We start from the raw sequence: 25,933 nt of genomic DNA, 5'->3' as shown, positions 1-25,933 counted from the left end.
CAATCTGCTTCTCAAAGAACCCAACCTGCAACAATACTGTTGTGAGGAAAAAAATGAGAGTCCACATAAAGTGCTTTGCCCAAGGCCTGACAGAGAGCAAGTATTAAAACATTTGGATTGTTCTTATTAACCACCTAAAAAGGTGGGTACTATTGTCATTCCCTTTATACAGATGAAGAAATTGAACTGAGGTTAAATAACACCTGAGGTCACTTATAAAGTAAAATTCAAGATGGATTTCAAGGCCAGGTATGACTGAATCCAAATCTGTGCTCATCTTTACTAGGCTATCCTGTCTTCTTTAACATGATCGTTCTGGAGCCTCTCCAAATGCAACATCTGGAGGAAGGTGTGTGGCAGGTGGGCATTGGGCTGTGGAAGCAAAGTTCAGGGCCATCCTGGGTTGGTAGTGAACTACAGTCAAGTGCCAACTACATCCAAGATGTGAAACAGCAAATGGGAAACAACCAGAAGGCGACAGGAAAACAGGAAAAACCAGAGGGAGAAAACCAGGGCTGTCCCAAGAGGAAGATTCATAGCACTAGAGGCAAATGTGAGGAAGCAGATGAGAAGGTTCAGGAAATCCTCCCTGCAAGGACTTACAACACATCTTTATGAAATACCTGAAAAAATCAAGTATCCTGATACCCACTGGAAGAAAAAAAAAAGCTCAAACCTGAACCAGAATCAAATTCAATTCCCCACATAATAGTTAACGGGCATCTACCTACATGATTAATCCTTGTCTTCAAGGAGCTCACAGTCTGGGGGACATGGGCACACACACTAATCAATTAAATTCATACAATGTAGCCGAATGAGGAGTTAGTAGAGAGAGCTGCCACAGAAAGTGTGCTTAATTCTACCCAGGAGAACCCTGTAAAAGGAGGGCTTTACAGAGGAGGTGACATTTGAATAGGGCTTTGAAGGATAACAGAGCTCCTGCAGTCAAGGACAATTTGAAAAGACTAGCCTATTTTCTAAGGGGAAGAAAGGACACACACCTTTATTTGTTTTTGGAGAGCACACCACAAGGAATAATCACTGCATTGTCTTGTAATAGATCATAGGCACGTGGTGTTTTCCATATTTCAACAACTAGGAGAAAATGCTCCTGGACCATCATTGTAAATCCAAGCACTTCATCCTATGAAAGCCTTGTCATGGGTGCAGAGGAAATGGTCCTTTGAATTTATGTGTCATAAAAGTCCAGCAGGAGCAACATGTGCTTGGGGAAGGCAGCCTAGATTTAGTGGAGCCAACACGGAGGAAGCAGATGTTCTGCTATATTCTGCAACAGATTGTTGACCATTCCTGAAAGACTGCTAGATTATTCCTAAGCCGTGTCCCCCCAGAGACTTAGAGGAGAGTCCTGTCTATAAGCCCTGGTAGCAGTGCTTGTGTCTAGACCACAGGAATTCTATCCTCAGGCTCTGACACACAGGCATTTGAAACCAAACCGAGAAGGTTGCTTCACGCTGACAGCACGGTTACCAACCAGGTGCTTTGAAGCCAGATGATCCACTGAACTGCTTCAGAAGGAAGAGTTTTCCAGTTCCCAGTACTGCCTAACAGATGGCAGCTTTGCACTGGGGAGACATTTGCTGCCAGGATGAAGTAATGTCTTTTAGCAGTTACGGTCTTGTTACTTTTAATGTGTGTTGATGTGACGCATGGATGCACCTTAGAGAGACCCGGCAACGTGTGGTGGGGATGTGCCTCCTCCTGGTCCTTGGGAGGGGAAGTTTTAAGGAATTAAAAGGAAATGAAAATGATACTTTCAGCCCCTTTCTGTCCATAGGCAGCTCTGTTTAAGTTGGTCTTTGGTAAGTAAGTCCTTCGATTGCTAAAATTTGGTGTGGACAGCAGGCACCCCTGGAGCCTCATGTTTTTTCTACAGGAGTGGTGGATGTCAGCAGACGGTCACAGGGAACTCTTTCCTCACCATTCAGGCCTGGGCCTTCTGAGACCCAGGAAGCAGGGCTGTTTGAGTCCTTTCTGCCCGGAACTCTGAGGAAGAGGCTGAACAGCCAGACAGCTTCACCTGCCACTCTGAGACTTAATCATTCAGACATGTTAAACCCTGGATGTGACCCTCAGGTGACAGAAATCTCCCTCCCCTCTTTGAGTTTTTCTCTCATTTGTAGTGGTCCTGCCCATTGGAATCATCTGGAGATCTTTTTAAAAATACCTACATCGAGGTCCCCACCCCAGAGATCCACATTAATTGGTCTGGGGTGGAGCCTGGGAAATTCTCAATTTTTCAAAAGCCCCCCCTCACCCCCCCCACCCCCCGCCTAAATGAGTCTAATAGGAAGCTTTGCTGAGAAGCATTACCCTGAAATGTCATATTTCTGCATAAAGCATGATTTTTTTCATTCAGTTCTATACCAGAATATAACACCACCAACAAAAAAGTAGTGCAAATAATAATTGCTTAAAGTATCCTGCCTAACAATTTATAGTTTACCATCCTCAAAATGGCCTAGGCTCAGTGAAGAAAAGTTGCCAACCCGGAGTAAGCAGGTCATATGCAGCAGAGCATGGTCTAAAACATCCAGGTTTTCTAATTATTTGAGTTCAGCCCCTTTCAGCGTTTCACCCTGACTCCTAAATTACCAAGGCTGTTTTCAGTTATCAGACTATTTGAGGACCGTGAGACATTTACAGCTGGACCTCCACCACCGGCCTGAATTGGAACATTGAGGTAATTATCTGAGTAATTCAGGCTATGCAGTTTATTTTTCCTGAATTACCTGGATAATTACCTCAAGCCTAATAAGATGGAAAGAAGCCAGAGCCACATTCTGATGGTTTTATTGCCCCCTCTACAATGCATTCTTATTTAAAAAGTCCTGATTTAGAGGATTAAACTGTTGAAGCTTGCATCTTCCTCATTTGCCACAGGATGCCCCATTAATCATCTGGTGAAGATAGCAGCTTATAATTGTTCAAGGATCCTGTGGCTGTTGACGGCTCCTCCAGGCTGAGGAACACAGCTGTCCTGGATTCCTGACGTGTTCTCCAAGTCTCTGGGAGTCATCACCTCAGCTAATGAGGTGACAAAGAGGAAGGCTCTGGGTGTTGAATTTTCGTTTCTGCTTATCATTCCTTCCTTGAACTATGGAACCAAACATGCTGCAGTACTTCCTATTTTCCTGGGCTGGACTAGGCCGGATCTGTAACCTGGAGTGCTTTATCCATGTGGCAAGGCTTCGCCTTTCACATCAAGGCTCGTGGCCAGAAACCACAGAAGCTATTCCAGCTAAAGGGACAAGAGCTCCCTTGCTTCTGCTGCTGTCACTATCTTCCTCATTGAAATGACCAAACATCTCAGAGTAAGAGGTGTCTATCCTGTTTCCCGAGGAGAGTTCTTCCTTCTAGGCACTTGGTCCCTCCAGTGCCTTGTTTCACCAATCATTCCCTTATCTCCTCAAGTTTTGCTCTCTATTGGCTCCTTCCTTTCTGCAGGATAGGGTTAAGTCTTCTCCAGCCCTGCAAAGTAGGAAGCAAGGAAGCAAATGAGATTGGGTGGGACCAGGCCATAACCAGCAGTGGATGGGAGTGACAGTGTTAGGATATGGAAAGAAAAAAATAGAAGCCAGAAAATGGAACTAGGTCAGAGACACTCATATCAATACAGTAATACAGATCCGAGAAAGACCATGGTGCACTGGGAAAACATGGGTTTGGAATTGAATCCTGGCTCCTTCACTTTCTGGCTTTATGACAATCTTTAAAACAATGATATTATTAAAACCCGCCTCTTGAAGTGTTATGCAATTAAAATGATTTACTGCATATAAAATTGCTTAAAGGAATTTTTATACTACATAATTGTTACTATGGCAAAAAGGGAAGGACTGGCCAGCAATGTAAATGCTTCTCTGGAATCAGAGGTAGTGGGGATCTTCTAGGCCTGTCCATTAAACTTTTGAAACTTCTTTTCATGATAAGAAAAGCATTTTACATAGTGTTCGAGAACACATGTATTCATAAAAATATCATTAAATACAAATTCAACTGAGTAAGTTTTAAAGATATAATTGGCTTTATTTATCAGGTCATGAGTTGAGCTGCATCCCATCCAGCAAGTAGAGGGGAGTGCCAAAGGGCTACAGAACAGGAAAGGTTTTTAAGGCAGAGAGGTAGTGGAAAAAAGGAAACTATTAGCAAACAATCCACTGAAAATTCACATCTACCCTGAAGCTTAGAATATTTGGAATATTCTAAATAGCTTCTTTGGAAAGAGGGCCTTTGCAGATATAATTCAGGCAAGGATCAAGATGGGATCCTGCTGGGTTATGGTGGACCCTGAGTCCAATGAGTGTGTCCTTACGGGAGATAGAAAAGGGCACATAGAGAAAGTGGTGTGAAGATGGAAGCAGAGATTGAAGGACTGCTACTATAAGCTGACAGAATCTAGGAATGAATCCCCTCTAGAGCTTTCTATGGGACCTTGGCCCTGAACACCACGACTTCAGATATGTAGTCTCCAGAACCCTGAGAGAATACATTTCTGTCATTTTAAGCCATCTGGTTGGTGCTAATTTGTTACAGCAGCGCTAGGAAACTCATACAGGTGCTTACAGGTATCTGAATCCGAAGCTTTGCAAAACATTCTCACTATGTGTGATGCACTTTGATAATTTCTTTTAATGCTGGTTGTGACCCACTAAAATAAATGTCATGACCCACTGATGGGTTGTCACCCACAACTGGAAAAAAATTATTCTACCTTGTCTTTCATTGAGGATGAATGTTGAGTGAGAAAGGATATTTGGATTTGTGATTAAAAGTCAATGCTGGATCCTCATTAAATAAACACGAACAAAAAGTCGGTGGAGGTAGAAGGGAGAGTCAATGGTGATTAACAAGGAAATAATTGAAGTAGGACAGTAAGAGCTGTTAATTAGAATAGAGGTTTAATCATTATAACAAAGGCCCAAAGTAGCAGTTGATTAAACAGTGTCCTCCTGTTTTTTAAAGAATAATTCTTTTAAATAAATTCTTTTACCTTTTAAATAAAAGGTAAAAGCTCAACTCTCATACCAATATAAACTGAATTTATATCAAAGATTTTAACTCATTAACTCATTTAACTCATTAACTCACTAACTGATAACCAGTAAGATATGGCTACCAGTTCAATGGAGAGTTCAAAGTATCACACTGACATAGGTCAATCAGGAATGCTGAAATGGATTTACAAATAGATACAAAACTGGCTTTTTTCTGTGGGGCAGGAGTGGGGAGCAGGACAAGGGAAATCGGCAATATCCCCACTGGTCATAATTTGTTTGCATGTGGAAGAGAAACAGTCATTTGCACCACTGTCTGTTACCTCTGACTTTCAGAGCTGTAAAATAGTTCAAAGACAATGAATGGTAGAGGTAACCTGGCTGGGTAAGATCCTCATGACACCCATAAAACTTTTTGTTGCTCATTTAAAATTCTTTCAGTTTTTCCTGAGACTCTTTTATATAATAATGCGAGTGTAACTATTCTAGCACCACTATGGAGTTCCCAGGGCTGGGGGACCAGCTCCTTCTCTTATTTATCTCTCCTCCATCCATAGCGTGACACTTTCTTCTGCATGGGCCAACATGGCTCACCAATGGCACAACCACATTCCTTTCAACAAGAAGCAGGGAAAGTAGTACCCTTTCCTTACGGGTATGACCTAGAAGTTGCGTACGTCACTTCTGATCCTATTCTGTTGGCCAGAACTTAGTCATAGGTTCATTCCTTGCTTCCAGGGAGGCTGGCAAATGTAGGCTTTATTCCATGTGGTCATGCGCCTAGCTAAAATTTGAGGGCTCTCTTCCTAAAGAACACAGAGAGAACAGATATTAGAGGACAATTAGTAATCTCAACTAAAGGACCTAAACCAGAAACATGAGTTTAATTATTACTAAATAATAAAGAAATGAAGACAGAAGACCTTGATTACTCTTTGAATTGGCAAGAAAGGAAGAAGGAGACTAGGAACAAGAAGGGAAAGTCAGATGGAAGGGGAAAAGGACTGATCTTTCCTGGTCTCGAACTCCAAAGCTCACCGTACAAATGGCATCTCTCCTATGGAGCCTTGCCTAATCCCCAGGGCTAAAAATCTCATTATCTCCTAAGTTCCCATATCCCTTGATGTATGCGAATTTTCCTGATCGCTGACTATTTCTGTATGTGTCTTATCTCTCCTGTAGGTTTTAAGTACCTCATTTATCTTTTCAGCCCTCACAGCTTCTGGTACAATGCCTTGCCCACAGCTGACATCTTTCTCATTTATCACCTTCCTCCTTATTGGTCTGTCTTCAGTATGAAGCAAAAGAAGAGTCTAGTATTTCCCTTCCCCTTTCTACAGCGCAGAGAGTTAACAATAGTCTTTGAATAGTACTCATTACATCTTTCACTCAGCATGAATGTGAGAAATGACTGTTCACAGATTTCAGTGATACAGGCATGTTGTTCAGGAGTGAAGTGTTGCTAATATGAAGAAGGAATGGATGATATTTCTTGCTTCTTATGATGCATGTTTCTGTATGTTAATGATTTGTTGTGTAGCTATTAAGATACTAGAATTGATAAATGAGTACAGGGTCCTTTTGCAACAAAACTCGTTATTGTTTGAAAAAACAAGTCAGACTTCAGATCCTGAGATTGAAAATCATGGCTTTAAATCAGATTCCATCTTGATATACAGTAACACGTAAGATGTAATCAAAGAATTAAATGCCTATTCTACCAAGGACAGTCTAGCCTATTAGAAAGTAAGAGGAATTTTGAACACCACAGCAAGAATATAAATCCTGATCCTGCTACTTACTGGCACACGTGACCTTGGGCAAGTCACTTAACTTCTCTGGGTGTCTCCTTCCTCATCCATCAAATGAGGAAAATAAATCCACCTTACAGGGCTATTATGACACATAAGGCTATTGTATATACAGTGTCTGTTACCAATTCAGTGGCATTTATTATTATTCTAACACTAAACTGAGAGTGTTTGGATGTTTTGACTGCATTCACCTTTAAATCAAATGTATGGTATTGCTATGTGGCACAGCTACAGTTAGCAGAAAGTACATCATGTTTATGTCCATTATGGGCTATTTACAAAGATGAATTAACCAATGCCTCTGCTCAGTCCATCAATCATTTCAGTCAAATTATCAGAAGTACACAGTAATTTGTATAATAGTTCATCTTCCTGTGGAGTGGGTAAGTGGGGACTGGCTCATGGTAGTAACTATACAGCTTTTAAACTCTGCTTGTATTTCTTGTTTACTTTGGATGAGGGATCTTTTTGGACTCCTTAAAACCTTAAGTAAGTCTCTGAGCCCCCAGTTAAAATGACTGATTAAGTTGTACAGAAAATCTTTCCTTTTTCCACATGTAATTATAGGGCAGATATTTCAGAATGTATATAAGCCATGGTATTTTAACAACTTTGCTGAGCCTCAAGGTGTGGTTTCAGATACTGCCCATTCCTTCCACTCGTGGGTAGAAAAATGAGGAAGGCAGAGAGGAATGACTTACTCAGCCTTCCTCTTCTTTAGTAAGGCACTGACCCTTGTCAGAGAGAACACATATACACACGCACACAAACAAGGACTCCCATTTACCTTATTTTCACATTTAAATTATAGTATCCGGCCATTCATCTTTGTCACAGTCCGCCAAACAGTTTTGCAAGAACATGTTTCATAAACAAGCTCTCCTTTCAGCATCGGCCAGGAAGGTTAAGGTTTAGATCCTGTGTGATAGAAACCCTTTTTGTAATTCTCCCCCAAACATCTGTTCAGTCGTTCATCATTAACATCTGTCACCCATTTCTAGGCTCAACCCAGACAAAGCTATGTTTTTCTAACACACTCCATTCCAAATTGTTACCAAGTGATTCCTACTCAGACTAATATTACACAGGGATTGAGAAGATGTCTTACTGGATCAAATTCGTTCTCTACTAATATAGCATCTACCCTGCAGCCTTGGCGAAAACCCAGTGGTTCAGAGAAAGGGAAATTCCTCATAACATGCTAACACTTTCCTGCCTCAAATTGTTAGTTACTCTGAAACTTTTAATTCTCTTTTACCCTTTGGGGTTAGCAAACATTATCCTCTACATCCTATACATTTATGTATCTAACTTCGGCCCATCAGGCCCATCAGGCCCCTCATTTACCATATTCAAGCCCCAGTGGAGTTGCTTTGCAAACTAACTGAAATAAGGACATATGGAATGTTTTCTTTCTTTTTTTTTTTTTTTAATTTTTTTTTCAACGTTTTTTTCTTTATTTTTGGGACAGAGAGAGACAGAGCATGAATGGGGGAGGGGCAGAGAGAGAGGGAGACACAGAATCGGAACAGGCTCCAGGCTCTGAGCCATCAGCCCAGAGCCTGACGCGGGGCTCGAACCCACGGACTGCGAGATCGTGACCTGGCTGAAGTCGGACGCTTAACCGACTGCGCCACCCAGGCGCCCCTGGAATGTTTTCTAATACTTGACCCTATTATCTGCATAAACAGACAAGAAATGTTGGTTCATTTGGAAAGATAGCGGAGTGCTTAAAAGCATACAGAGACTTGAACTGAGATCTTGGAAATGTCACCTCTAAGTCAGGTAACTTTGGTCGCTTTGGTTAATGACTCTGGTCCCTCATCTACAATGGGGAAAATGGGTACCTCATAGGATTATATGAGTTAGAAGGGACATTGCATGTAAGGTGCTTGATACAGTGCCTGGCACATATCAGCAACTCAGTCAATAGTAACTCTTGCTATCATCACCATCATCATCATCATCACCATCACCATCACCATCAAGAAGTAGAAAAAGACCAGAATGGCTTTACCTTGCTCTCTTACTCTCAGCGTGCCCTTTTCCTTCCTGTTTAACCAGCATTTATTGAATGCCTTCTATGGGCTCAAATAGGTGCCAAATATCAACATGAATGAGATAAATTCTTTGTCTTCAAGAAACTCTCTCCTTCGTAGAGGAGACAGGCTGATGCTCTTTTTCAGATCCAACTGTGGTAAGTGCTACACGGTTACAAGTAAAGCTCCCCACAGATTATTTGAAGACATTTTAACACCATATCTCTGTTTTTCTTATTAGAAGACTTTAATTGGGGCTCAACTTACACAGCAAGTTAGGAATTTAAACCCCAGGGCAGACCTTTCATTTCAATGGGAACCTAATGGTTATAATTTAAATCAATGTTTATAATGTCAATAGTGCAGTGAGAAAGAGGAGAAGGGTTTCACCTCTGTTTCCATGCATGTTAAAAAAAATGGTAATAATAAAGAAGGCCCCCAAACTAAACCAGAGGAGAAACTGAGTTATTCTTTTTTATTTCCTTAAATACAGTATAGAAAAGATTTGAGCAAGATACCATGACCCATTAAAGCCAATTTGATGTAATAAGATTGCTAAATATTGATACCAATCTCTACCTATCTACCAGTATCTATCTATCTATCTATCTATCTATCTATCTATCTATCTTTTCTTTATTAGAGATCAGAGAGTCCCTTGGACTCCATTTTCCATTGAATGTAGTCATAGGGAAAAATTCCCTGTGGGAATTCCATCCTGGCCAGAGGTATGGGCCCCTTTCCCACATTTCTGAGGAAAAGGCAAGTGGAGCTGAGAACCTTCCAGATCTGTATCCTTCTGCTGTTGTCCCTTCACAGGTCCATGCCCTGGGGGCCTAAGTCTTGTGTGGGAGATAAGTATGTCACACTGAAGACGTGACATATATGCTGCCACTAACAGAATCTGAGTTCCTCAGAAGAGAGAGACGGGGCAGGCAAAGACCTTCCAGGCAGAGGGAACTGCTTGGGAGAAGAGGGGCAGGGCTCCTGATAGCGGGTCTGTTGGGGGAGATGGAGAATAGGAGCAGGAAGCAGGGAGGAATGGGCCAGGAGCAGGTCTCCAAGCAGACCACACATTTTGTGTTTACTAAGACAACTTCCTAGGAACAGGAATATTCTGGAGACCCCTCAAATTATGTGCACTGAGGCCCACATGGGCCACACAATGCCACATGTCTTCATGGACGTTTCGCAGTGTACAACTTACTAACTCGGGCTTTATCATCCATTGATATGTTTCTATCCTCCTTTAACAGATTACCGAATTGAAACTTAACAGCTGGGTGTCTTTGGGTATTTTACTTAACTTCTCTGAACCTTTATTTCCTCACTTTTAAATGGAGAAAACAACGCCCACACCTCCGAATGCCCACGAACATTTGGGTACATTGTCTGGTGCTAGCAGGCACTCATCCATGTTAATTCCTTTGTGGCCCAGAGTTATCCACTAGGGAGTGATAAGAAATCAAACCCAGGAGGGTGCCTTGGTGGCTCAGTTGGTTAAGAGTCTAACTTCAGCTCAGGTCATGATCTCATACTTTGTGAGTTCGAGCGCCACGTCGGGCTCTGTGCTGATAGCTCAGAGCCTGGAGCCTGCTTCAGATTTCGTGTCTCCCTTTCTCTCTGCCCCTCCCCCTGTGCGCTCTCCCTCTCTCTCTCTCTCTCTCTCTCTCTCAAAAATAAATAAAACATTTAAAAATATTATTTAGAAAAAAAAAGAAATCAAACCCAGGTATCCTGACCAGTAGGTCACATGTGCTCTGAGGCATCATTCTACTTCCATGGACACCCTGCAGACAAAGTACACTCTGTAAGTCCCAGCTGAACGGCCACCATGTTTACAGTGTGAAGCTGGGAGGTATTTGTCCCTCACCCTTCCACCCCCACCTACTTCAACAAATCCTGACCCTGCCAGCACATTCCTGTACTGGTGCCTACCCCAACTCCCACACCCCTGCCTATGGCGGCTGAGAGGAGAACCAAGTTAACTCTAACAAGTCAGGAAAAAAATATTACCCCAAGGGAGGCCTCAGCCATGAAGTCAATTAGGAGGGGAAGCTAATGACAAGTGACACTAAAAAGACGGGATTTTTCAAGATGTTTTTACTTGTCTTTTAAAAAAAAAATTACAAAGGCAAATCAGATAACCAAAGAATGCGTGGTCTGTGAGGGAGAAAAGTAGGAAATTGAGTTAGAAAAGGAAGGGGCTGACTAAACACCACTTGAAAATAGAGATGTTTCTAAATCAACAGGCCCTAAGGACATGTTCTCCTGAGACGCTTGCAACCTAGTATACTCCTTTCGCTGAAAATCAACCTCAGAGTGGAATCTTGTTCTTTAACTTGGTGACATCTTTAAAACTTGATTTATGGTTTCCCCTCAAAGCCTTCCTGTGCTGCAGTCACAGACCTGTGGTTTCAGGGTGTGGAGGCTGTACTCGTCTCCCAGGCAGGACATGTGGCAGGGCAGGCAAGAGGGAAGGGGATGTGTACGTGTGCCCAGCATGCACATGCCCAGTCTCTGGGCTCACCTCACCTTAGAGCTTGGCAAACAAGCCACCCAGGACACAATGTGGGTAAACCAGATGCATGACTCAGGCTCTGTAATGTGTTTTTCTTACATCTACATCTGATCCATGCACACACAGAATTCACAGATTGTTTAACGTAAGCAGATCACACTGCTTCCCTGCTTTCAGCCCATCTGTGACACCCTTTGCCACTCCAAATGCAATACACAGTCTTTAGGGGCTACAAGGCCATGCATGGTGGCTCTGAACCACCTTCCCACACTCAGTTTGCATCACTCTGCCCCACCACGACTATGTCACGGCCACATTTGCCTCCTGACAGTTTGCAGGTGATGTCCTCTTCTTTCCTGCACAGTCTGTGCTTATGCTGTTCCCTCTGCCTGGCCACCTTCACCTGACTCTGGCTTGCTGGTCCCCATTCCTTCAAATCATAGCATTACTGTGTCTCTCCTAAAGAGGCCTTCCCTGTCTGCCTCTCCAAATGAGGCCCACCCCTGTGTGCGCTCACTATAGCCTAGTCTCTTCCTTTGTGGCACTTATTAAAATGTGTGGGGTTATCTGTTTAATGTCTGTCACCCCACCTCTGAGAGATGGAGGCCTCAACTACAGCTATTTTATGTGTACTGGGTATCGACAGCCCTGCGACAGCTCCTGGCTCAGTGCAGTGTGTGACAAATGTTCAGAAAGTGGATGGATGGCTGGTTTGAAGAGAACTTCCAGATTATCTACTCCTACAGCTGATGGCTTCTGACCAAAGTCAGCTCACAACAGAATATCAAATTATTAAAAGTGCCCATAACCAAAATTGAATTAGGCAAAATGGTAGATTGGTGGACTGTCTTCTCCTTCTAGCCAGAGAACTCTGATAAAGGGAGGTCACTGGGATGCAAAGTTATAAAGAACTCTGAGAGATGGGTGCCTGTGTGGCTCAGTTGATTGAGCATCTGACTCTTGGTCTCAGCTCAGGTCTTGATCTTGGGGTCGTGCGTTCAGACTCCACATTGGGCTCTGTGCTGGGCATGAAGCCTACTTAAAAAAAGAAAGATAGAGAGAGAGAGAGAGGGAAGAAACAAACTTTGAGAAAAATAAGGCCCATTTTTCAAAACCAGAAAGCCTCTAATCAGCAGTTTTCTGGGAGAGCTGGCCACTCAAGTTTCTAGTCATACAGTCATTCACGTAATTGCCAAAATGTCAGAATTTAAAGTTGTTATTTGAAAAAGAAGCAGCTGCACCTCCAGGGGACCTGGACCCTACAGTCCCTTGCTCACATGGGGTAGTATTTTCCAGTGTTATCCTGAAAGGCCCAGCTGTTCCCATAACTAAAGGCAACTTCCAGTCATTCCTTTGGTTTTCCACTGATTATAAAATATTATTATAAGGGCATAGCATGTCAAGTCACGGTCATTTATGAAAACCAGGAGACTGCCAGGGAAAAGTAGATAAAGAGAGAAACTCATGACTCATGTCTGTCACCCTCTACTGAACCAGGACTGAATTCACGGCCAGAAGCTGGATGTGGCTTGCTCTCCTTGTGTACTTGGAGCCCGGAACAGTGCTGGGCACAGAGTAGATCATCAGCTCAGGTCTACCTGTGCTCAGACCCTGTGGGGACATTCTCTGCAACCTCTGGAACTGCTTCACTTTTCTCCCAACTTCTGCTGTATTGAGACTTAGCCTGTCCTGTAACCTACAGTGATATCTCCCAGCTGGAGTCTTCTCTCCTTTTGGACAAGGCATTTGTACTCAATTTTGCACTTCCTAACGACTATAATTCAGACTATCTCATTCTCATCTTTGGCTGAGTTGGATAAGAGTCTTCATTCAAGCTTCAGCCAGTTCAGGCCCACCTACCTCCCCTCAGCCCAAGTCCCTCTATGAAATTTGAAAGAGTGAATCTCCCGGAAATGGAATACATTGCTTAGCTGCCACCAGCTGATAAGTAACAGGCGTGGTGTCAAAGGCCCAGCTATTAAACCACCTCCAGATATGAATGACCGAAGATAAAGCATTAGTGCACACAATGCCACTACCTCTGTTTTTTCTAGAAAGGCAGTAAAAATACAAACCAAAAACACAATAGCGTCAAGGCAAAGATTGGTGCTTACTTTTTCTGATCTTAACAAATTCCAAACTTCCTCTCTCAACCACTTTATGCTTTCAGTCCTGAGTTGGAAATTTCTTCCCTTCCTCCTAAGGATAAAAGACATATGTGATAGTTGTTAAGAGCTTGGACTTTGGCTTCTGGGAGACCAATCTGGAAATTCTGGGTCCCCCTCTGAGTAGTGTAGGAAAGCTATTTAAACACTATAAGCCTTGGTTTACTTATCATCAGGATACAGAAAATAAGAGCTCAGGGAAAGATTGCTCACTGGTTGTCTGGGACCTCACCTCCCCTAAATGAATATTACCAAAGGTTAGATATCTTATCTTCAAAACAGCTCTTCCTGCTACCACGTGATCCACCTCCAGCATCTTCTAGATATATGTCCTCCTCCTTCCTCCCTCTCCCTCTCCCCCCACCATGGATTAAGAGATGAGATGTCTAATGTTAGTTTGCACAACTGCAGTTAAGGTGTAAAAGGAGGCGCCTGGGTGGCTCAGTTGGCTGAACGTCAGACTTGGTTTTGGCTCAGGTTATGTCCCAGGTTTGTGGGATGGAGCCCCACATTGGACTCTGCACTGAGTGTGGATCCTGCTTAAGATTCTCTCTCTCTCTCTCTCTCTCTCTCTCTCTCTCTCTCTCTCCCTCTCTCTCTCTCTCCTTCTGTTCCTCTCCTCCACTCACGTGCTCTCTCTCTCTAAAAAAAGGTAAAAGATATGTTATCCACCAAAATACAGTCAAGAATCACCCCAGTTTTTGTTTTATAAGCTATATGTCTCAAGGTAACTGCAGTCAGCTGTAATGGTTTACACCACACCATCTATGTTGCAGGATGGAGCCTTTCACACATGCCCACCATGGGCGCCAGCCTGGCTCAGTCAGTAGAACATGCAACTCTTGATCTCGGGGTTGTGGGTTCAAGCCCCGTGTTGGGTATAGATATTACTTAAAAATAAAGTCTTTAAGGAAGCACAGGGATGGCTCAGTCAGTTGAGTGTCCAGCTTCGGCTCAGGTCATGATCTCATGGATCTTGGGTTTGAGCCCTGTGTGGGGCTCTATGCTCAGAGCTTGGAGCCTGCTTTAGATTCGGTGTCTCCCTATCTCTGTGCTTCTCCCCAGCTCATGCTCTGTCTCTGTCTCTGTCTCTCTCAAATATAAATAAACATTAAAATTTTTTTTAATCTTTAAAAAAACAAGAACAAAAACCAAAGATGCCCACTAGTCATTTACAACTGGAGTAGATATACCACCATACCAAGTTATATTATTGTAATTTTTAGTGGGTAATCTTTTAAAATACATTTAAAACAATTAAAATGCTTACTCCCAGATCCATTGGTAAATGATGTATTTTTTCTACCTCCCTCATTCCCTTGAAGTGAGGATTAAGAGATAAACCTTGTAGGGGAGGCTCTGACTCTTGATTTCGGCTCAGGTCATGATCCCAGGGTCATGGGATTGAGCCCCATGATGGGCTCTGTGCTGAACGTGGAGCCTGCTTGGGATTCTCTCTCTCTCCCTCTCTCTCCCTCTCCCTTTCTCTCTCTCTCCCTTTCCCTTTCTCTCTCTCTCTCTCCCCCCTCTTCCCCTCCCCACTCCTCTAAAAATTGAAAAAAGAGAGAGAGAAATCATATAAACCACTAGGTGTATGACCTGGTACAGGCAGGGCAAACAGTAATGTAGAATGTGCTGAAGCGGGACTGCTTGAATTGGTAGCTTTTGCTTCCAAAGACCTTTTCTAGCAGCAGCAGAGAAAAGCAAATTGGGCTTAAATAATGTAGATCAGGAAGAGCAAATAGATTTCAACACGCCTTCTAGCCCTGCTGGATGGTGGCTACCTGAGTACCTGTGAGGGGAAGATGCCTTCTGAAGCTGTGCTTGTCCCAGCCAGAGTTCCGTGATCCGCTCACACTATCTGCCACAGACCTGAGTTGAAGGAGTGACAACACGTCTGCTGCACATTTGCTGTCCTTGATGTTGTCATAAACACACAGTACTGAAAGTCAGATTCAGTCCTGGATTCTAGTCCTGCTCCACCTAGACACAGAAACTCAAGTAAATCATCCAACTCTAGACTCGTTTCCTTATCTTCTACAGTCCCATCCTGCACTTTGAATCCTAGTGACCATAAAATACCTGTAGTTCTCCCCACATATTAGTCTCGTTTATGTCTCCTTGGCTCAGTTAAGGTAGTTCTGTTTTGTTATTCACATAAAACTGTTGTGAATGAAAACATCTTGTAATAAATGCAATATGTAATAGATACACCATTATATATAGTTTTGTGATATAGATCGATAGATAATTTTACACATGTCTAGACAGAAAGACTGTTCCCTGCATTAACCTCAATGCATGGCAGAGTACTTTGCACATTCTATGTGTACGATAAGTGTTTATTGAATAAATTAATGATTAGGAAAATGGAAAGAATCAAAATATCAGCAGTGATATTAGGTCAATTGTCATTTTTATATTTTTCTATAAAGAACATGTAATTTTTTTGTTGTGGTGGTAAAAACACTAAACATGAGATTTACCCTCTTGACACATGCTTAAGTGCACAATAAGGTACTGTTAACTATGGCTCAATGCTATATAGCAGATCTCTAGAACTTTTTCCTCTTGCATTATTGACATTTTATACCAGTGGAACAGCCACTCCCCATTTCCCCTTAACCCCAGCCCCTGAGAGTTACAATTCTACTCTCCGCTCCTATGAATTTGACTATTGTAGATACCTCATATAAGCATTTGTCCTTCTGTGACTGCTTATTTCATTTAGTATAATATCCTCAAGGTTCATCCATGTTATTACATATAGTAAGATTTCCTTTCTTTTTGCACTGTATGTGTATACCACATTTACTTTATCCATTCGTCCATCAGAGGACACTTAGGTTGTTTCCACACCTTGGCTATTGTGAACGGTGCTGCGAGGGGCACCTGGGTACCTCAGTTGGTTGAGTATTCGACTCTTGATTTCGGCTCAGGTCATGATCCCAGGGTTGTGAGATCGAGCCCCATGATGGGCTCTGTACTGAGCGGCGTGGAGCCCGCTTAAGATTTTCTCTCTCTGGGGCGCCTGGGTGGCGCAGTCGGTTAAGCGTCCGACTTCAGCCAGGTCACGATCTCGCGGTCCGTGAGTTCGAGCCCCGCGTCGGGCTCTGGGCTGATGGCTCAGAGCCTGGAGCCTGTTTCCAATTCTGTGTCTCCCTCTCTCTCTGCCCCTCCCCCGTTCATGCTCTGTCTCTCTCTGTCCCAAAAATAAATAAACGTTGAAAAAAAAAAATTAAAAAAAAAAAAAAAAAAGATTTTCTCTCTCTGACCCTCCCCCACTTGTGGGTGCTAGCTCTTTTTCTCTCTTAAAAAAAAAAATAATGCTGCGATGAACATGGGAGTGCAGATTATCTCTTTGAGATCCGGATTTCAGTCCTTTTGGATAAGCCCCCAGAAGTAGGATTGCTAGATCACATAGAAGTTCTCATTTTAATTTTTTGAGGAACCTCCTTACCATCTCCCATTGTGGTGCATATCATACATTCTTACCAGCAGTGTGCAAGGAGAACTTGTATTTTTTTAAATTTTTTTTTTCAACGTTTATTTATTTTTGGGACAGAGAGAGACAGAGCATGAACGGGGGAGGGGCAGAGAGAGAGGGAGACACAGAATTGGAAACAGGCTCCAGGCTCCGAGCCATCAGCCCAGAGCCTGACGCAGGGCTCGAACTCACGGACCGCGAGATCGTGACCTGGCTGAAGTCGGACGCTTAACCGACTGCGCCACCCAGGCGCCCCAGAACTTGTATTTTTAATCAACAAAATCTTTGTGTATCTATCATTTTGTTGACCTTTAGGAAAATAGTATGTCAAAACTAACAAGAGTTATGAAGACATTCATAGTCTCAAGCCAGTTTCCTCTTACAGATTGACCCTGGGGAGGGACAGGAGGAAATAAGTCCCAGGAGCACACTGCTTGCCCTACCCCCATTCCTGGGGACTCTGGCCCAACCACACACAAAAGCCAACAGCAGGGATAGCTTCAAGCCCCGCAGTAGTCAGGCTAAGTGATAGTACTTTAACACCGTGGAATGCTGTACACCTGTTTAAAAGTAATAATTACAGAAACTTTATAGTCTGTGAATCTGTAGAAACATGGAAACCATTTAAAATGTAATGTTAAGTAAAAAATATCAAAAGTGAAAGTATTGTTAGGGTGGTGGGGTTTAGATAATTTCTTGTTATTTTCATTTTCAAAAACTTTAATGGTTTAGATCCTTGCTCATCAGAGGGTGGTCCACCTGAGCATGAGCAGTATCAGCCAATCTCACCCTGGAGCTTGTTAGAAATGCAGAATTTGGGGCCTTACCCCAGATCTACTGAGCCAGAATTTGTATTTTAACAAGATCCCCAAGTGATTTATATGTGCATTACTGTTTATGTTATCTTTGTTTCTTAAGTTTATTTATTTAATTTTTGAGAGAGAGAGAGAGAGCAAGCATGAGCGGGGTAGGGGCAGAGAGAGAGAGAGAGAGAAAGAGAGAGAGAGAGAGAGAGAGAGAGAGAGAGAGAGAATATCCCAAGCATGTTCCACGCTGACCACACAGAGCCCAACTTAGGGCTCAAACTTGAGAACCTTGAGATCATGACCTGAACCGAAACCAGGAGTTGGACACTCAACCGACGGAGCCACCCAGGTGCCCTGGTTTATATTATCTTTTTAAGGGGAAAAGATACTGTTGAGTGAGTGTCTTCACTTGGTCTTCAAACAATCCTGAGTGGTTAGCACAGGGGTGGTTATCTTCATTCTACAGATGAAAAGGCAAGGCTAGAGCTAAGTGATTACCCAGGGCCACACACTGTATAATGTCTGGATTAACTCTCAAGCCAGTCTCCTGATTCTGGGCTGAATCCATGCCAGCCACAGCCTGCCTGCCTTTGTGTTTATGTGCCAGACCTTCCCACATATGGCCTGAGGTGGACCACCCACTGTTACCTGCCTTAGGCTCATAGCACAGCCAGGAGACCACAGGGGCCCCGATTACAGGAAGAAGAGGTTCCTGTAGGACATTTCTCTCTCTCCTATAAGACCCTGATGACTATATGCTGACCAACCTGGGAGGGCGTGGCTTGGTGTTTGTGAACTACCATGGGATTGTATGGATGGGTGTGAGCAAGGGAGAGGGCCACCATACATCATCAGTTTGAAGCCCCCTGGCTCTCATCGAGTCCAACCCCATCCACCTTTGGAGGGAGAAACAAGCCCAGAGAGGGAAAGTGACTTGACCCAAGCCACAGAGGAGAGGCTTCCCAGAAACTGGGAGCATCTGCAAAGACACTGGCAGGGGAGGAACAGTCCTCCTCTTTGCGGGTCAGGAAAGGAGCAGGGGTGTCCAGAGCACTCCTTGCAGAAAAGGCCTGTAGCGGCCTCCCCCTGTGTCGTGTGTTGTGTTAGCCATGCACCTGCTCTGATCAAAAGTTCCTTCTGCCCCTCCTCCCTGATGAATGTCCACTCTGCCCATCAGGTGTGGTGCATCTCAGGTGCTGAAACAGAATCATAGTCATTTAAAGGGTAAGTTTAAAGAACTCAAAGGAAGGTTTCAGGTAAGGGCTGCTAAAAAGCACAAGGTTACTAGCTATCCACGATGTGCTATGCACTGTGCTACTCATCTATTCTCTTTCCAAAATAGAATTTGAAGACAGGCTTTTTCAAAAGAGAAATACACGTTCAATTAAAATTTTCACCAAAAAATTCAACTGTTTTGAATGAGTCTTCAAAAGAATTCTGTACAACCCACAGGAAAGAGGAGATCATTAAAATCCACGATTATTTAGAGATAATTGGAACAGTAATTAATGTTGCCTGAGCTCAGATTGCTCCTGTAAGGTCTCCCGCAGAAACTGCATGACAAGGCAAGGTTCTGTGGCACAATATTTCATCAGGAGCTAACAGCAGTATCTCATTAGACAAAGGGAGATGATAGATGATGGGAGATCACTTTTCATTACAGCCCTTCTCTGACTGTAATAATACCTCGTGCCTTCTCTAAATGACAGACGAGTAAATTCATACTCTATCTAAATAACACCAAAACACTGAGTCAATTCAGGGCTTTAAAAAATCAGTCAGAAATGGTTTGGCTTCATAGATCCATCCACAAAACCTAGATTGTACCTGTGTACCTGTGTAGGATATAGTTTAGCATTGACTATAAATAAGGTGTCTAAATGCAAAATATGTATATCTTTACTACTGACGACTTGGAGGTAATTTCTAGAGTATCAAGGATGAGCTAAATTCTTTTCAATTAAAAAAAAAAAGACTTCCTGTCAGTGGCCACTTTTAGCATTCTAAATATTCTCTCTCTTGTTCAATGTTGTCCAGCAACACTGACTTTTATTTTCCTGAAATTCCCAACTTGAGTATTATATTACACATCTATTTGTTTCTTTTCTTCTCATGTGACTCACATACTAGAGTGAGGGCAAGGACTTTTTTTTAAAAGCTGTGCTCCCAGGATCAAGGGTAGTGTCTGGTGCATAACTGGTACTCAGTGAATAATTATTAAATAGGGAATCATCATAGCTTTGTTCTCCTCTATCTTCTAAATGTCTTGTTCATTACTTCTGTAATAAGAAATCAAAATAGTGAATTATTTTAGAAGTAACAGAATCCCAAAGTGCCTGATATGGATCATCACATGATGAGTTCTGAAGTTGCTCCCTTCTACCTTAGACTCCACCCTCTCCAATTTACAGCTGCTATGGTTGTTACCCTAAATGCTTTTCTCTGGTTCTTCTATCCAGGAAGACTGCATGCTGCTATCTGAGTTTTAGCTGCCCCACTTAGCACTGACTGGGGTTTGCTCTCAGGTGAAAATCCTTTAAAAACAGATTTTATTCTTCCAAGTCTGACCCTTGTCCACTGTCTACTTTTTGTTCCCCTCTAGTGCCTTCAAGTCATTGGTTTTTATTTTTATGTTTACAGTTGATAGTTGTTATTCATGGAGGGATGTCTTACAGGAACAAGTCCACCATTATCAGAAGTGGCAACTCAGATTTCCGTGTTTTAGAAAGTACTCTATGGGAGTGTGGAGAATGGGTTGGAGGTGACTCAGGGTAGAGAGACCAGTCAGGATGCTCTGGTAGAAGGCCCAGGGAACAGGTGATGAGGGTACATGAGCAGCAGCAAGTAGATGAAAAGGAAAGATGTGCGAGAGTCCCAGGCTCGTCAGGAAAATGGCCAGCAATGGAGTCTGGCCAAAAATGTTGAGTTTCCAGTTAGAGATGTAGGTTATGGTGAGAGTTGATGTGATGGTCTTGGGTGGTGTCTTCTTCGGAGAGAGTAGGAAGCATAAGGGAAGTGGACCAGGAGTGGACCCTGGAGAAGATGCAAATGGCATCGAGGGGCTAAGAAGAGCTGGAGAAGGACGAGAAGCAGGAACATGGCGGTGGTCATGCTGAGAGCAGAGCTGCAAAAGGAGTGTTTTGGTTAATAACAGCAAGTACCTTAAATGTGCACAATAAGCTGAGGTCCAAAAAGGTCACGTTCTGGTTTGGCAGTCGGAAAGTCATACTGACTTTGGTGGGAGCAGTTTCAGTGGAGGATGAAGAAGCCAGGTTGGATGGGGTTAAAAAGTGAATGGAAAGTGAGGAGATGCAGGCTGTTCTGTATCTATAGATGCATTTCACTTGTTTCCCCCTGTTCTTTCGCCACACATAAATTTCACAATTGTGTACCACATAATTTCTGAAAAGTGTAATTGTGTTAAGCCATTTTTTGTTCCCATATTTACATAAATATCCTTGGAAAAAAGTGTTATCGATTATGCGTTCAAAAGCATTTAGAAGAAAACAATTGGCAAACAGATTATAATGTGGTAGACTCTGTGAATAGTGTCCATGAATAATTTTCTCCTCAAAAGATTTTATAGTTTTGTTAATTCATACTTCCAGTCCTTTGGGATCCCAAGCTGCTGATTACTAACTATATTGCTCTAATCTTCCTGAGCCTCAGTTCCAGGCAGAGATACTAATGATAGCAACAACAGTAGCAGCTAAGCATTTATATAATGCTTACTATTTGCCAGATACTCTTCTATGTTCTTCACATATCATACATAGGTTAATTCTTCTCTGACAACTCAGTGAGGTAGTATTACTCTCCCCACTTAGGATGAGAAAACTGAGGGGTGCCTGGGTGGCTCAGTTGGTTAAGGGTCTGACTTTGGCTCAGGTCATGATCTCACAGTCCGTGGATTTGAGCCCCGTGTTACGCTCTGTGCTGACAGCTCAGAGCCTGGAGCCTGCTTTGAATTCTGTGTTTCCCTCTCTCTCTGCCCCTCCCCTGCTCACGCTCTGTCTCTCTCTCTCTCTCTCTCTCAAAATAATAAACATTAAAAAAAATTTAAATGAGAAAACTGAGGTACAGAGAATTAAGATACTTGCCCAAGTTCATAGAACTAATAAGTGGCAGAGGCAGGATTTGAAAACACAACAAGGACCTCATTAAATGGAAACTGATATTGGTATTATCACCATTCATTCACTCAACAAATATTTATTGAGCACATATTCAGAGACAAGCATTGTACAAGGACCTGGGTATATAGTGGAGAATAAAAATCTGGACTTTTCTGTAAAAGATTCTAACCTTACCAAGCAGATAAGCAATTAATGAGTGAGCAAACAAACAAATATGTAATTGCGACTTGCCATAGATGAATGTTGTTTGATGAAGAAAATAAACAAGAATAATGGGGGATTGCTTAAGCCTGGGTGTTAAGGAAGGCCTTTCTAAGGGAAGGCATTAAAACTGACATCTGGTTAACGAAAGGGGTCTGGCCATGGGAAGCATTAGGAAAGAGAATACCAGGCAGAAGGATCTGCATTGTGAAGGCTCCAAACATGTAAGACTCAAGGGGCCACTTTGGCAAGGGAAAATTGAGGTAAGCAAAGTAAAAAAAAAATTAGAAATGGGGCAGGTGGCCATATCATGCTAGGTCTTGCAGGCCACAGTAAGGAGTTTGGATTTTGCTCAAAATATAATGCAAAGTCTTCAAAAGGTTTGAAGCGGGGAATTAGCATGATTCAGGGTATATTTTTAAAAGATCACTCTTGCTTTGATATGGAGAATATATCAGGGAAGGGGAAGGAGTTGGAAGGAGAAGATCGATTAGGAAGCTGAGCTGTAGAAGTTCAAGTGAGAAATGACTAGATCTGGGGTGGTGGCTGGATAGGTGGGGTGTCCCAGGGCAAGGGAGCAAGAGTCACTTGGCTGCAGGCTGAAGTTGTGCCAGTGGGAAGCTAGTAGAATCTTGAGGAAGTGATGCCCAGGGAGATGGTTGGAATAAGAGGTGAGGCCAAGATGACTTCAAATGCTGCATAAGAAGTGTCAAAGACAGCTTCCCTTTTCTCCTGAAGACAGTTGGTATCTAGAAACTCTCCAGCAGACTTCCATTAAATCTCACTGACCTCCCCTTGCTGGAAGTCAGAAACAGGAGTACCCTACAATGGGGTAAAGATCTCTGTAATGGTCTTAGACCAATCCTGGTTCAACCCCTGCTCTGGACACATTGTCCCTGAACAAAACCAAGGTCCTGTGAACTGTGCAGGAGGCAGGGAATGGCTACCAGCTAGATGGCCAAAGCCAAGGATTCTGCTATGGACATGGCAAGTTTCAAAATGTCTGAGAAGGGATGTCAATTAGACTGTTGGCTGTATGAGTCTGGAATTCACAAAAGAGGTTTGAGCTTGATGTATTTTTTTTTAAGTTCAGCGTCCTGTTTAAAATGTGCTGAGCTACTGAGGCCATCTCTGATCTTGGAAATTGTAGAGAATATAAATGGGAATCTAAATGGGGCATGAGTAACCATGAGGGCTTTAGTGAGTATATCAGGATTCAGGTGTACAGTGTAGAGACGTGATGAGCCTCACAGCCTGTCTGTCTGAGGACAGCTGAGGACGAGAAAGGCTGAGAACACATGGCACAGCAGTTAGGAATCATCAATCTCATCAGCCCAGCTGCCTGGGAACTTTCATATGGAGAGGATTTAGTTGGAAAGTCTTGAATCTTATTGAGGGACCAGGGTATCCACAGGGATGTGAAGTGAGTGAGACAGGATTAAGATTTTGGACAAAGGGAAGTACAAGAACATTCTTCTATCATAGGCAATGATGCGCTGGGAAGACAGAAAGCTCCAAGCGCAACCAGGGTGTGATAATGGGTGAGGCTGGCTCAGGAGTTAGAAAGACCTGGTTCAAACCTGACTCTGACCTTGGGACAGTTCCTTACCCTCTTTGAATCCTAGTTCCTTCATTTCTAAAACACTGCAATGCCTACTTGGGAGGTTCAAGATGAGGGAATAAGATAATATAAAAAAAGAGACCAGTGGTGTCTCTCAATGAAGCAAGTATCTGCTGAGAGTAGTTATAATAGGGGCACCTGGCTGGCTCAGTCAGTAGAGCATGCAACTCTTGATCTGAGGGTTGGTTTTAAGTCCAAGCCCCACGTTGGATATAGAGATTACTTAAAAGTAAAATCTTAAAAAAAAAAAAAAAAAGGGTTGTGGGGCACCTGGGTGGCTCAGTCGGTTAATCGTCTGACTTCGGCTCATGTCATGATCTTGTGGTTCATGGGTTCGAGCCCCATGTCAGGCTCCTGACTCAGAGCCAGGAGCCTGCTTCAGATTCTGTGTCTCTCTCCCCTGCTCACGCTGTCTCTTTCTCTCAAAAATAAATAAATGTTAAAAAATTAACAACAACAACAAAAACATGTAACTTTAAAATAAAGAGAAAGTTGTAATAATATAATAACCAAAACTCAGGGGTGGGGAGGGAATTTAAATGTCCAACAATAGATTGATCAACCAAACCCAGAGCAACTGCATAACAGAATGTTATATATCATTTTTAATTATGTTTTAAAGAATGTAATTAATGGGGTAATATCTACCATATAAAGTTATGTGACCAGAGCAAGATATAAGCACATATAAATATTATTTTTAAAAAGAAAGTACTTATATCAAAATGTTAACAGTAGTTGTTTGGACCAGGAAATTATAGATTTGGTTTTGTTTTTACCAAAAAATCATACAATTTTTTTTTTGTCATTTTCTTAGATTTCTGTGTGAGAATGAATTACATTTACAGAACATAGGAATTAGAGATAATAAATGGTGGATGTTTTAATGCCATTGTGGTTGTTACCCTTATTAGTATATTGTTCTTGTTTGCTGTTCCTCAAATCCACCTCTGGCTTAGCCCCTGGGAAAATGGCAACCATCCAGTGGAACCCAAAAGTGTGTACCTAGAGGAATTAAAAGGATTTTTCTTCATTTAATTTGTGTGGTTTTGACTGGGTGTGCCTCATCCTGACAGGAAGTATGTGTCACCAGGAAAGAATTTAATTCTTTGTAGCATAAAGATGGTTGGTGAAGAGAGAGAAAACACCCGTGCGTGTTTCTCACAGATTCTGCTTGATTGTATCAGACCAACTCTCCAACATAGCTGATACCACTCAGCCAGGGACCGGCCTGCTGTGACTCGGTAGGGATGTGCTGTAGGGTCCTTCCAGAGAAGGCAGTCATTTAGCCGCCAGGCTCTAAACCTGGCTTTGTCCCTTGGAAGAGTCACCATCCGTCCCTAAGCCTCAGTTTCTCAGCTATAAAAAAGCTTTTGTATCTGCCACGCCTCTCCCCCTAAAAAAGTGGGTCCCTTTGGGACCATGTTTGGGCAGGGACCATTTTTCATTCCTAGTCCAGTGTCTGGGCTCAACTGATGTCTGTTGACTACGTGGCCACGTTGCTTTAAGTGACTTTTAAAATATCTTATCTAGTGTCCGCAATGAAATTTGTCAGCAGGGCCCTCCAGGGTATATTTATTGTTTTATTTTTTGAAAAAAAATTTTTCAAACAAATAGGAAATGTTAAGATAAACCTGGATAGTGGTACATGAATGGACCTACATCATATCCATATTAATCTCTGATCCATGGTTTCCTCATCTGCAAAATGGTATCTACCTTATTGAGTTGTTTTCTGCCTTGAATGGCAAATGCTTAGCGCATTGTGTTCTCATTAAATGCTCATTTCTTTCCACAAAGGGAGTGAAAGTTCTCATTAGTTGATCTTTTAATTCTAATGCTAACATTGGACTTCTTGATTTGAAGGACCTGACCACAGTCATCCTAGCTGCATCCATAGTGCCTGTATTGTGTAGTGACACAGATTTTTCAATGGAGAATAAATTGGCTCCTGTTATGACAGACCATAACATTGACCTCAGACTATATCCTATCCAGTGTTGGAGGTCTGCCCATTCATTTACCAGATACCCACCATACGCTAGACATTGTACAGACACTGAAAATTCAGGGATGACAAAACAGAATCCCTGACCACAAAGAACTCATTGTCCAGGACAAG

The sequence above is a fragment of the Leopardus geoffroyi genome, chromosome D1, assembly GCF_018350155.1.
Source record: "Leopardus geoffroyi isolate Oge1 chromosome D1, O.geoffroyi_Oge1_pat1.0, whole genome shotgun sequence".
In the NCBI taxonomy this organism is placed as follows: Eukaryota; Metazoa; Chordata; class Mammalia; order Carnivora; family Felidae; genus Leopardus; species Leopardus geoffroyi.
Note: the sequence above shows the minus strand (reverse complement) of the source record.